Genomic DNA, 12862 nt, shown 5'->3' with positions numbered 1-12862 from the left:
ATCCCCTGGGAGAACAACATGAAGGGGAAAGGAGTCCAGGAGAGATGGCTGTATTTTAAAGAATCCTTATTGAGGTTACAGGGATAAAACATCCCAATGTGTAGAAAGACTAGTAAATATGGCAGGTGACCAGCTTGGCTTAACAGTGAAATCCTTGCTGATCTTAAACACAAAAAAGAAGCTTACAAGAAATGGAAGATTGGACAAATGACCAGGGAGGACTATAAAAATATTGCTCAGGCATGCAGGAGTGAAATCAGGAAGGCCAAATCACACTTGGAGTTGCAGCTAGCAAGGGATGTTAAGAATGACAAGAAGGGTTTATTCAGGTATGTTAGCAACAAGAAGGTGGTCAAAGAAACTGTGGTTCCTTACTGAATAAGGGAGGCAACCTAGTGACAGGGGATGTGGAAAAAGCTAATGTACTCAATGCTTTTTTTGCCTCTGTCTTCATGAACAAGGTCAGCTCCCAGACTACTGCACTGGGCAGCACGGTATGGGGAGGAGGTGACCAACCCTCTGTGGAGAAAGAAGTGGTTCAGGACTATTTAGAAAAGCTGGATGAGCTCAAGTCCATGGGGCCGGATGCACTGCATCCCAGGGTGCTAAAGGAGTTGGCGGATGTGACTGCAGAGCCATTGGCCATTATCTTTGAAAACTCATGGCGATTGGGGGAGGTCCCAGATGACTGGAAAAAGGCTAATGTAGTGCCTATCTTTAAAAAAGGGAAGAAGGAGGATCCTGGGAACAACAGGCCAGTCAGCCTCACCTCAGTCCCAGGAAAAATCATGGAGCAGGTCCTCAAGGAATCAATTCTGAAGCACTTAGAGGAGAGGAAAGTGATCAGGAATAGTCAGCATGGATTTGCCAAGGGCAAATCATGCCTGACTAATCTAATTGCCTTCTGTGACGAGATCACTGGCTCTGTGGATGAGGGGAAAGCAGTGGACATGTTATTCCTTGACTTTAGCAAAGCTTTTGACATGGTCTCCCACAGTATTCTTGCCAGCAAGTTAAAGTATGGGTTGGATATATGGTCTATATGGTGGATAGAAAGTTGGCTAGATCGTCAGGCTCAATGGGTAGTAATCAATGGCTCCATGTCTAGTTGGCAGCCGGTATCAAGTGGAGTGCCCCAAGGGTCGGCCCTGGGGCCAGTTTTGTTCAATATCTTCATTAATGGTGTGGCTGATGGGATGAATTGCACCCTCAGCAAGTTTGCAGATGACACTAAACTGGGAGGAGTGGTAGATATGCTGGAGGGTAGGGATAGGATGCAGAGGGACCTAGACAAATTAGAGGATTGGGCCAAAAGAAATCTGATGAGGTTCAACAAGGACAAATGCAGAGTCCCGCACTTAGGACAGACCAATCCCTTGCACTGCTATAGACTAGGGACCTAGTGGCTAGCCAGCAGTTCTGCAGAAAAGGACCTGGGGTTACAGTGGATGAGAAGCTGGAGGGGACAAAAAATGATTAGGGAGCTGGAGCACATGACTTATGAGGAGAGGCTGAGGGAACTAGGATTATTTAGTCTGTTGAAAAAAGAATTAGAGGGGATTTGATAGCTGCTTTCAACTACCTGAAAGGGGGTTTCAAAGAGGATGGATCTAGACTGTTCTCAGTGGTAGCAGATGACAGAACAAGGACTAATAGTCTCAAGTTGCAGTTGGAGAGATTTAGGTTGGATATTAGGAAAATCTTTTTCCTTAGGAGGGTGGTGAAGCACTGGAATGCGTTATCTAGGGAGGTGGTGGAATCTCCTTCCTTAGAGGTTTTTAAGGTCAGTCTTGATAAAGCCCCGGCTGGGATGATTTAGTTGAGGATTGGTCCTGCTTTGAGCAGGGGGTTGGACTAGATGACCTTCTGAGGGCCCTTCCAACCCTGATATTCTATGATATTCTAAGCACCACCCCTACAGCTCCTATTGGCTGATTTCCAGCCAATGGTAGCTGTGAGGACGGTGCTGGGGGTGGGAGCAATGCGCGGAGCCACCTCCTCCCCGCCAGGGGCACACAGAGATGTGCCAGCAGCAGCCGGATGCTTCCAAGAGCAGCATGGGGCCACAATAGGCAGGCGGCCTGCCTGAGCTCCCCGCTGCACCGTGGGACTTTTAGCAGCCCGGACTCGGAGATCGCAAGGGGCAGAGGAAGCTGGACAGAAATGTTAGTCATGGTGGACCAGACAGAAATGTTAGACAGGCTGGATCCGGCCCTCAGGTTGTATTTTGCCCACCCCTGATCTTGACAATGGTCTGCTCATCCGTGAGATACTGCCTGATACTGGACATGAAAAATACAACATGCTGGAAGACCCAGTGAGAGAAGTAGCATGGCAATGGCTGCTGCAGAGCCTATGTCTGAGAAGCAGGGAAAATGCTAAATGTGTCTGAAAATGGTTCAAAGAGCAATTTGAGCTATGTATGAAAGACCCAGTGGCAAATAAACTGAAGAATTGCAAAAAGATTGTTTTGCTGTTAACAATGACAAGCTCAGAAGCCCGAGATGTATACTATGCATTCCATACAAATGGTGGTAGGGAAAGAGAACAAAGCTTTGCAGAAATAATGATAATGTTTGAGAATCATTCTGTCCCTAAAAAAATACTTAAAACGATTTATGTTCAGGATGTGAACACAGCACAAAGGGAACGAAGTTCTGTGAATATGGAATATTAAACTCTTATTAAGGACCAGATTGTCCCAGGGTTTAACCATGAAAAAAGGTCATGAATGGTTACTAAGGGAGATGGATCTGACACTAAAAAAGGCTATATATATATATATATGCCAAGCAGCAGAAAAAACAGAAACATAAACAAACAGCCTAGAGAAAGGCACAGAGCACGTCTGTGAGTACTGTAGTTAAATCAGCAAGGGAAAAGTTACTTGAAATTAAATTGGCCAACGACAGAAACATGGAAAGCAGGAAACAATGCCAGCCATGTGGTAACCCACATGATTATAGGAAATGGCCAACATTCAGGCAAATGTGTAGAAAAGATAATAAACCCAAATGTTGTGAAGAGCTGTTCTTAAACACAGTACTGGAAGAGGCTGAAATCTCCAAAAATATTAATTAAAATGTGCACAAAGGGTTTTTATCTAACATGCAAGATGGATACAGGCTCAGAAGTAAGTGTAACAACAGAAACTGAAACAGAGAAATATAAGGAGCACATATAAAAGTGGAAGAGTCAAAAGTGAAAGACTATCCTGGAAAAACCATTCCAATGATGGGTGAGTGCACACTGACACTCAGATGTAAAGGGAAAACAATAAAACAGGGGCTTGTTGTGGTGCCCTGAGGCAAGGAATCAGTCTTGGTCCTATGCACTTGTAAGGTCCTTGGTCATGTTAAGAGGATGTATGCCATAGAGAGCCAGAAAGACAACGTATATGAAAGTTTCAGAGTAACAGCCATGTTAGTCTGTATTCACAAAAAGAAAAGGAGTACTTGTGGCACCTTAGAGACTAACCAATTTATTTGAGCATAAGCTTTCGTGAGCTATAGCTCACTTCATTGGATGCATACTTGCATAATGACTTAGCCACTCCCAGTCTCTATTCAAGCCTAAGTTAATTGTATCCAATTTGCAAATGAATTCCAATTCAGCAGTCTCTCGCTGGAGTCTGGATTTGAAGTTTTTCTGTTGTAATATCGCAACTTTCATGTCTGTAATCGCGTGACCAGAGAGATTGAAGTGTTCTCCGACTGGTTTATGAATGTTATAATTCTTGACATCTGATTTGTGTCCATTTATTCTTTTACGTAGAGACTGTCCAGTTTGACCAATGTACATGGCAGAGGGGCATTGCTGGCACATGTTGGTAGATGTGCAGGTGAACGAGCCTCTGATAGTGTGGCTGATGTTATCAGGCCCTGTGATGGTGTCCCCTGAATAGATATGTGGGCACAGTTGGCTTTGTTGCAAGGATAGGTTCCTGGGTTAGTGGTTCTGTTGTGTGGTATGAGGTCGCTGGTGAGTATTCGCTTCAGGTTGGGGGGCTGTCTGTAGGCAAGGACTGGCCTGTCTCCCAAGATTTGTGAGAGTGTTGGGTCATCCTTCAGGATAGGTTGTAGATCCTTGATAATGCTTTAAAGGGGTTTTAGTTGGGGGCTGAAGGTGACGGATTGTGGCCTTCTGTTATTTTCTTTGTTAGGCCTGTCCTGTAGTAGGTGACTTCTGGGACCTCTTCTGGCTCTATCAATCTGTTTCTACACTTCTGCAGGTGGGTATTGTAGTTGTAAGAATGCTTGATAGAGATCTTGTAGGTGTTTGTCTCTGTTTGAGGGGTTGGAGCAAATGCGGTTGTACCACAGAGCTTGGCTGTAGACAATGGATCTTGTGGTGTGGTCAGGGTGAAAGCTGGAGGCATGTAGGTAGGAATAGCGATCAGTATTCCGGTATAGGGTGGTGTTTATGTGACCATCGTTTGTATGCCAACATTTTTATGGCTGACTTAGAACAATGCTTCCTCAGCTCTAGTCCCCTAACGCCCCTACTCTACTTGCGCTATATTGATGACATCTTCATCATCTGGACCCAGGGAAAAAGAAGCCCTTGAGGAATTGCACCATGATTTCAACAATTTCCATCCCACCATCAACCTCAGCCTGGTCCAGTCCACACAAGAGATCCACTTCCTGGACACTGCAGTGCTAATAAACAATGGTCACATAAACAGCATCCTATACCGGAAACCTACTGACCGCTATTCCTACCTACATGTCTCCAGCTTTCACCCTGACCACACCACATGATCCATTGTCTACAGCCAAACTCTGTGATATAACCACATTTGCTCCAACCCCTCAGACAGAGACAAACACCTACAAGATTTCTATCAAGCATTCTTACAACTACAATACCCACCTGTGGAAGTGAAGAAACAGATTGATAGAGGCAGAAGAGTTCCCGGAAGTCACCTACTTCAGGACAGGCCTAACAAAGAAAATAACAGAACGCCACTAGCCGTCACCTTCAGCCCCCAACTAAAACCTCTCCAACGCATTATCAAGGATCTACAGCCTATCCTGAAGGATGACCCAACACTCTCACAAATCTTGGGAGACAGGCCAGTCCTTGCCTACAGACAGCCCCCCAACCTGAAGCGAATACTCACCAGCAACCACATACCACACAACAGAACCACTAACCCAGGAACCTATCCTTGCAACAAAGCCCGTTGCCAACTGTGCCCACATATCTATTCAGGGGACACCGTCACAGGGCCTAGTAACATCAGCCACACTATCAGAGGCTCGTTCACCTGCACATCTACCAACATGTGCCAGCAATGCCCCTCTGCCATGTACATTGGTCAAACTGGACAGTCTCTACGTAAAAGAATAAATGGACACAAATCAGATGTCAAGAATTATAACATTCATAAACCAGTCGGAGAACACTTCAATCTCTCTGGTCACGCGATTACAGACCTAAAAGGCGCAATATTACAACAGAAAAACTTCAAATCCAGACTCCAGTGAGAGACTGCTGAATTGGAATTCATTTGCAAATTGGATACAATTAACTTAGGCTTGAATAGAGACTAGGAGTGGCTATGTCATTATGCAAGTATGCATCTGATGAAGTGAGCTGTAGCTCACGAAAGCTTATGCTCAAATAAATTGGTTAGTCTCTAAGGTGCCACAAGTACTCCTTTTCTATATATGAAAGTGTTATAACATCATATGAAGATGTATGCACAGGAAATGGGTGCTTCTGGTAACATACAAGAGAAAGTTGAGAAACGATGTAGAAGCTGTGGTTACATACCGTAAGAAAGAGGTTAGAAAAAAAGCGGCAAAATATGACAGCAAATGGTATCATTCAGAAACTAGAGGAACCAACCAATTGGGTCCACTCATTAGTAATTGTAAAGAAAAGGGATGGGGACAACAGCTGCGGATAGACCCAAAATTGATTAATAGAAACATAAAAAGAGACCTTTTCCATTTGCCCGTAAGAAGTGAACTGTTATTTGAGATGGTATGAGCCAAATTTTTCAGCAAATTAGATGCATCAGTGTGATTTTGGCAGATCCCCTTGGACAGTGAGAGCTGCAAGATCTGCACTTTCAACGCACCATTTGGCAGATATTGCTTCTTAAGACGATATTTCAGAATAGGTTCAGCTCCAGAAATATTTTACTGTACAATGAGCCATACGCTAGAGGGTCTAGCAGTCACGAAAGTGTACATTGATGACATAATAATTTGAGGCAGCACTGCCATTAAATGATCAGGAACGATTGAGGAGAGTACTGGAAGTTGCAAGAGCTAATAATCTTAAACTGTATAAGGCCAAATGTTAATTTCAAACAGCAAAAAGAAAATACTTGGGAGAGAGATTGACTTCCAAAGGAATCTTGCCTGATGAATTAACTATTCAAGCAGTAATGTACATGCCAATACTAAAGTTAAAAAAGGAATTCAAAGGCTGCTAGGCATGTTGACTTATGTCTGCAAATTCATACCTAACTGTACACAACTCACCTAAGACATTTCCTCCACAAGGTCACTGAATGGCCCTGAATGCCAGAGCATGAAAGCGTTCAGTGATTTAAAGCACTTTCTGAGATCAGCTCCAGCATTGCAATTTTTTGACCCACCAAAAGGTATCAAATTCTCCACAGATGCTTTGAAAGGAAGTTTGGGAAGTAAGGCTATTACAGATGCAGAGAAGATGTACATACAGACTGAAAAAAAAAAGACACTAGATCTAGCAGACATAGTTCTGGTACAAGATTTCATGACTTTAGTTTCTGCTTGAAAGCTAAAACCATAAAGAATCACAAATCACTGATGGAAATACACAAAAAGGAACTTGGAGAACACCACCAAGGAAATCGTGATTACTTTTGAAATTACAGAACTACGATCTCACCCTGGAATTCCAATGTGCATGCCACTTAGGAATGGCAGACACACACTCAAGAGTGTGTGCGCCATCTGACATTACATGGCTTGATAATCTGGAACAAGCAGTAAACATACATGGTAACATGATAATAGTGTCACATGCTATGTCCCCAGGCATATCGGATGAATTAGTGACAGAAACAGCTAAAGATGAAATTCTGAAAACAGTGATACATGCAATAAATAAAGGAAGGGGAAAATAACATTTCTCAGCTGCATATTCCCACTATAAAAATGAGCTTTCAGTGATCTCAGTTCTCTTGAAGGGAACACAGATCATGGTTCTCACAGTTTGATGAGAAGGAAAATATTGGAATGAATACATGAAGGGAACCTGGGAATGACCAAATCAAAGAGCAGAACAGGAGAAACTGTATTCTGGCCACAGATGAATAGTGACATTTATGAAATGGTGAGCAGGTGTGGAACATGTCAGAAGTACAGAGATTCCCAGCAGAAAGCACCAATAACAAGACACAGACAACTAGCAATTCCGTGGGACAAAGTTGGGATTGACATGTTCAGTTTAGGAAGACACGAACCTGTTTATAATGGACTACTTTACCAATTTCCCAGAAACTTGAACACTTGAAGACACCACAGCAGCAACAGAATCAGGCACATTAAATCTGTATTTGCAAGTCATGGACTTCCAAAGACAGTAATAGCTGACAATGGACCACAGTTCAAGAATAAGGAATTCCTGGACTTTGCTAAAACATATTACTTTCATCATGAGACATCTAGTCCCAGATATCCTCAAACTAGTGGATTAGCTGAATGTGCTGTATGTATAGTGAAGCCATGGATACAAGAGAAGATCCATATTTAGCAATTCTCAACTATACTGCTACTGCTGTATTCCTCTACAACAGACATATACATACTCAATTACTAGATATGCATCAGAATGCTTCCCGCAGCTCCTATTGGCCGGGAACAGCGAACTGTGGCCACTAGGAACTGTGGGCGGCCTTGCAAACGTAAACAAACTGTCTGGAAGTCCACCAGTGGATTACCCTGATGGGCTGCGTATGGCCCGCAGGCCACAGGTTGCCCACCACTGCACTAAATGATCCTGTTATTGACCAATAGACTGAACAGTCTGTTACAGACAAGGATTTGACTAACGAGTGTTTGCAGTACAGCAGATTGGGAAGACTGCTGAAATTGAGACAAGTTTAAGCAACCTGAAGAGTTGTCAGTTATTGTACTTGTAATAGTTCGATAGTTTATTTTTAATAGTGTTTCAGTTAAGTAAGGATATTTTTAAAAGAGATCTGAAAAAGGGAAATGTGCTATAGAATAAGTGTTCCAGGAAGTACAGAGGTGCCACACTTTGTGTACATGCTAGTCTTTGGTTTGCTGGGACACACTTTCTGCTTGGATAGAAACAAAGGCCAGATCAGGGCAGTCACAAGCTGCAGCTACACAGAGCAATAGAAAGTTCTGTTGCCTCATTTCAGTACATAGTCCCTGTTCATAATAAAGGGTTTATCTTGCCAATTCTCTGTTTGTCAGTAAGATATTACAAGGGCAGGCAGGTGGTGTTGGAGGGCTTTATACCTCCTCACTCTCCTTTATGGATTCGTTAGGGCCAACCACAGCCTGAAACTAAGGACCCAGTCCAACAAAGCTTAACTGGATCTGGGTTCTGCATCTGGCAGGATTGAGACCCGTATCAGAAATATAAATTGAAGTAATTACTCAAGTGTCCAATTGAATCATGAAATCATTGTAGGCTGTAGTTTTTCAGAGCCTTTCAGGATCAAAGATTATTAAACAAACAAGAATGATTTTAGATCACAGGCACTGTGTGCATTGGAACTTGGGTTCATTATATTTTCACATAAAAAAACCCTCTTGCACATAATTTTGGAGTATATAACGTATACAATTTAGTTTATCAAACATGTAAAAGCAGATTATTGTGTATATAAAAACATTATCGAATGTATAAAAATAATGTTGCAGATTATTTTTGTGTTCAAAAGTTGGATGTTTAGATCAGTGATTCTCAACCTGTGGCCAGGGTCCAGAGACTATGTCTAAGGGGTCCACAAAGACTTAGATTGAACAAAACACACACACACACAATAGATTTCCAAGGGTTCCGCACCTCCATTCAAAAGTTTGTAGGGGTCTTCAAATGAAAAAAAAAATTGAGAACCATGGTTTAGATGAAACTGAAATTTATTTTCCTGTTTTGAAATATATTTTAGGTAATTTTTTCAAACCTGGGTACCTAAAGTTTGGGGACTTAAATAAAAGTATCCTGATTTTCAAAGTTACTAAGCACATTTTTGCACATATTTACTTGGGTTTTGTATTTAATTATTGAATATATAGTGTATTGTACTGGAAAATGTGTGTATGCATTACAGAATGGAATCAGAACTGCATAACTGTGTCATAGGAAGGATGGTCTAGGGGTTAGGGTGCTGACTTTAGATTCAGGAGACCTGATTCCTTCTCCACTGCAAATTTCTCTGTGACTTTGGGCAAGTTTTCTCTCTCTGCCCCTGTCCCTCCTTCCCCCTGCACCTCGTAAAATAAGGACAATAATGCTTCCCTATATCAAGGAAGACAAATGCATTAAAAATTGTGAGATGCTTAGATGTTATTGTAATGAAAACCATATAAGTACTACTTCTGAGGGCATTCTGCACCAAAAAAGTGAAAAAAATCTGTGCACAATATTTTAAAATTCTGCAAATGTTATTTTCTCAAAATAACACTACATAATCATGCCAGTTTACATTATTTTGGTTTTATTTTTTTCAAAATACCTGTCAGCAAGTATGTCTGTAACAATACAGACAGACACACACGCAAAAATTCCCCTGAAAGTGGAGAGTTAAAGAAACCTCTATGACAACCCAGTTCCAAGTTCTCTGTCCCCTTACACCCCTAGAGCCCAGCTCGGGGGGAGGGGCAGACACCCACAACCCCTCCCCCCCAGAGCTCACCTGTGCCCCCCCATCAATACACCTGAACTCCCTCCTCCCCAGAGCCCAACCGCAAGGGGGTCCCCAGCCCAGATACCAGCACCCCATCCCCTCCCCCCCGAACCCAGCCATGGGGGTCCCCCTTGCCCAGACAGACACTCACACCTACTCCCCCCCAAGTCCAGGCATCCAGAGGGAGAAACACCCTGATGCTCTGTCCCAGAAGTGCAGAGTTTCCTGTGCACCACCCTTTCCTTCCCTCAGGGCTTGCTGGGAACTGCAGCTGCCAGAAACCCTCTAGCTCCCTCTCCCTCCCCCCAGCAGTGTCTTCTATGTGGGAGTTGGGCTCTGCTGGGTCCAGTGGCCCCTCGTGGCAGCTAGTAGCACTGCATCCTATTTCTGTGGGGGGCGGGGAAGAAAATTCTGTGCACACTGTTAATTTCTGCAAAATTCTGCATTGTGCAGTGGCACAGAATTCCCTCAGGAGTAAAGTATCAAGAAAACATAGGTTACTAAGAGGTAATTGAGATTCCTCTTTAGTTCATGTAGTCGGTAGGGGTCTGGGTTTGGGAGGAAGATTGGAGCTCTATCGTCTCTGCTGTTGTGACGTTCTGACAAATTACACTATTGAATATAGTGTCTCCTCTGTGTTTCATGTGCCAGCAAATAACATGAAAGGACTCCATTCTTCTAAAACTAAACATGCTCTTTAGTGAGAAGAAAACTATTACAGAGATGCTGCAGTTGCCACCAGCATTCCAGCCATGTAAATATAAGACTGTATTCATGGTGCTACGTCCAAACCCTTTCCTCCTGCAGCCTATGCTCCTTCATCGACATTGCATGCATATTGCTACACCATGAAGGATCAGCTGGCCAAAGGTTTGTAACAATGTGAATGTACTTGTCACTCTGCCTAAGTAGGTCACAGCTGAGAGTACCAAAGTCAGGAAAAAACCCTGAGAAATAAGGCACCCCAAACTGATGGTTATTCTACCATTAGATATACCAATCCAATAACAAAAGTAAACTTCTGTCTCGCCACACTGGTTAACAAGAAATCAAAAATGCAGTCTCCTTAGGCATTCCAGTACTTATTTCACCATCCAGACTCGAGACTTTATGATGAGTGGTTATTGAAAACCAATTTCATTAAAAAAAAAAAAAGAAAAAAAAGTTCTTCTGATCCCAAGAGATCAGCCACACAGCCAAGTCAATATATAACTCAGATTTTATCCAACAATTACGCTGTTGCCAGTCCTTTAGTAAATAAAATCTAAAGGTTTATTTATAAAGAAAATGAGAGTTAAAATGGTTAAGGAAATCATATAGATAAAGTAATTGCAAAGGTTTTATATCAGATTTGAAGCAGTGATGGAATAAACTGGAAGTTTGGAAAAGTCTTTCTAGAAATTACCCAAACAGCTTGGAGATCATCAGTCCTTGTTTAGAGCTTCCTTGTTAGAAATTCAGTCCAGAGAAGTGAAGCAAGAAGTGGAGACTGTTCCCGGGTCTTTTATACCTTCTCCGATATGGATGGAATTTTACTGTCCAAAACAGCACCCGCAGTACAATTTGTGGAAAAGTACAGTCACAAGATGGAGAGTCCAGGGTCACATGAGCAAATCACATGCCCTTACATGGCTTGCTGACTCACAGGGACAAGCCACTGGCTGCTTGAAAGAAGAAGCTCTGCAGGAAGAGCTATCTGGGTGTAATGAGTTTCTTCCATGATCCATTGTGAGAGTCAATTGCCTTTGATGGGCCAACAACACAAAGCTGTTTGGCATCAATGTGATTTTTCTTGGTGCGTTACCCAAGAAACGGACACATTTGAAATACAGGTACATAGTCAATATTCATAACTTTAGATACAAAGATTATACATTCATATAAACAGGATAATCATATTTGATAGATTCATACCCTACATAACATACTTTGTATAAGATTTGTTGCAATTGTATAACAGTGGTAGCAACAATGATATACATGGTCATATTTCAATCATACAGCATCACAGTACTGCATTTCTAACACCCTAATATCCTGTTCCTTCTCCCCCAACATGCAAACACTGACAAATTGCAACTCATTTCTAGATATGCAAACCCCCTACTATTCCATTCTTGAGGGCTTCTTGAGTGGAGTCTGCCAATTGTCAGTTTTCACCAGATTAAGCTATATTTTAGATCAGTTTAGCAAACAGAAAAAGAGAGAGAAAAAGTAACTCCCCCCCATGCCTGGTTAGAAATGGTCACGTAATCTGTCAATCAAGAATCATTATATGCCTGGTGCTGAAAGGGAAGGGGTAACAGTTTCTTGAGAGTTTAAGAGGATATTTAAATGATGTCTAAAAATTAGAGTTTGTTTTTGCAAAAATGATTTTATTACTTTTTTAAAAGACCCTTATCCTGCAAACACTGAACATCCCCTTAGTAAATTCTCATATGTAAATAGTTCCACTGAACTTGCACGAGCAGAAGAGAGTGGAAGCCCCAAAGGTAAAACCGACCAGTCTTGTTGACCTAGCTGAGTAAAATGCAGAAGGAAAGCAAACTGAATAACCAGTAAAGACTAAATTTGATTTTCAAATCATTTCCTAATTATTTTATTTTTTAATGGGACTCAAGCACTTGTGCTTGGCTGAATAGGGATGATCATAAGCACATGCTTAAAGTTAAGCACATGCTTAAATGCTTTGTTCAATCAGGGCCCATGTGCCTTACACTGCTACTTAGATGTAATAATGAAAATGTGTAGAAAACTGAGATTTAGGATTCTTGTATTTCGGAACACTCATTGCAAAAGAATCATAAAAGCACATAGTGATTTTTGTTTTGAAAAGGTAACAGTCTAAGTGGTTCATGTTAGTTTCAAGAGGAAGATATCCTTATTTGAGGCTGATGATATGAGCATCTGTTGAAGGAAAAGGTAATATCAGGATGCCTGCAACTATTGCTGGATTATATATTTTTTTTCTTCCTT

At 42.0% G+C, this 12862-nt stretch overlaps 1 protein-coding gene across 4 annotated transcripts in view; it reads left to right on the top strand.

The window, feature by feature from the left end:
- The window catches only part of LRRC4C (leucine rich repeat containing 4C), an 861418-nt gene that overhangs the window by 740745 nt on the left and 107811 nt on the right, over window positions 1-12862 (top strand). The gene's annotated exons all lie outside the window — the stretch shown is intronic.

This window comes from Lepidochelys olivacea, assembly GCF_965140295.1.
Source record: "Lepidochelys olivacea isolate rLepOli2 genome assembly, chromosome: 6".
Lineage (NCBI taxonomy): Eukaryota > Metazoa > Chordata > Testudines > Cheloniidae > Lepidochelys > Lepidochelys olivacea.
Note: the sequence above shows the minus strand (reverse complement) of the source record. Positions and strands in the feature narration are given on the sequence as shown.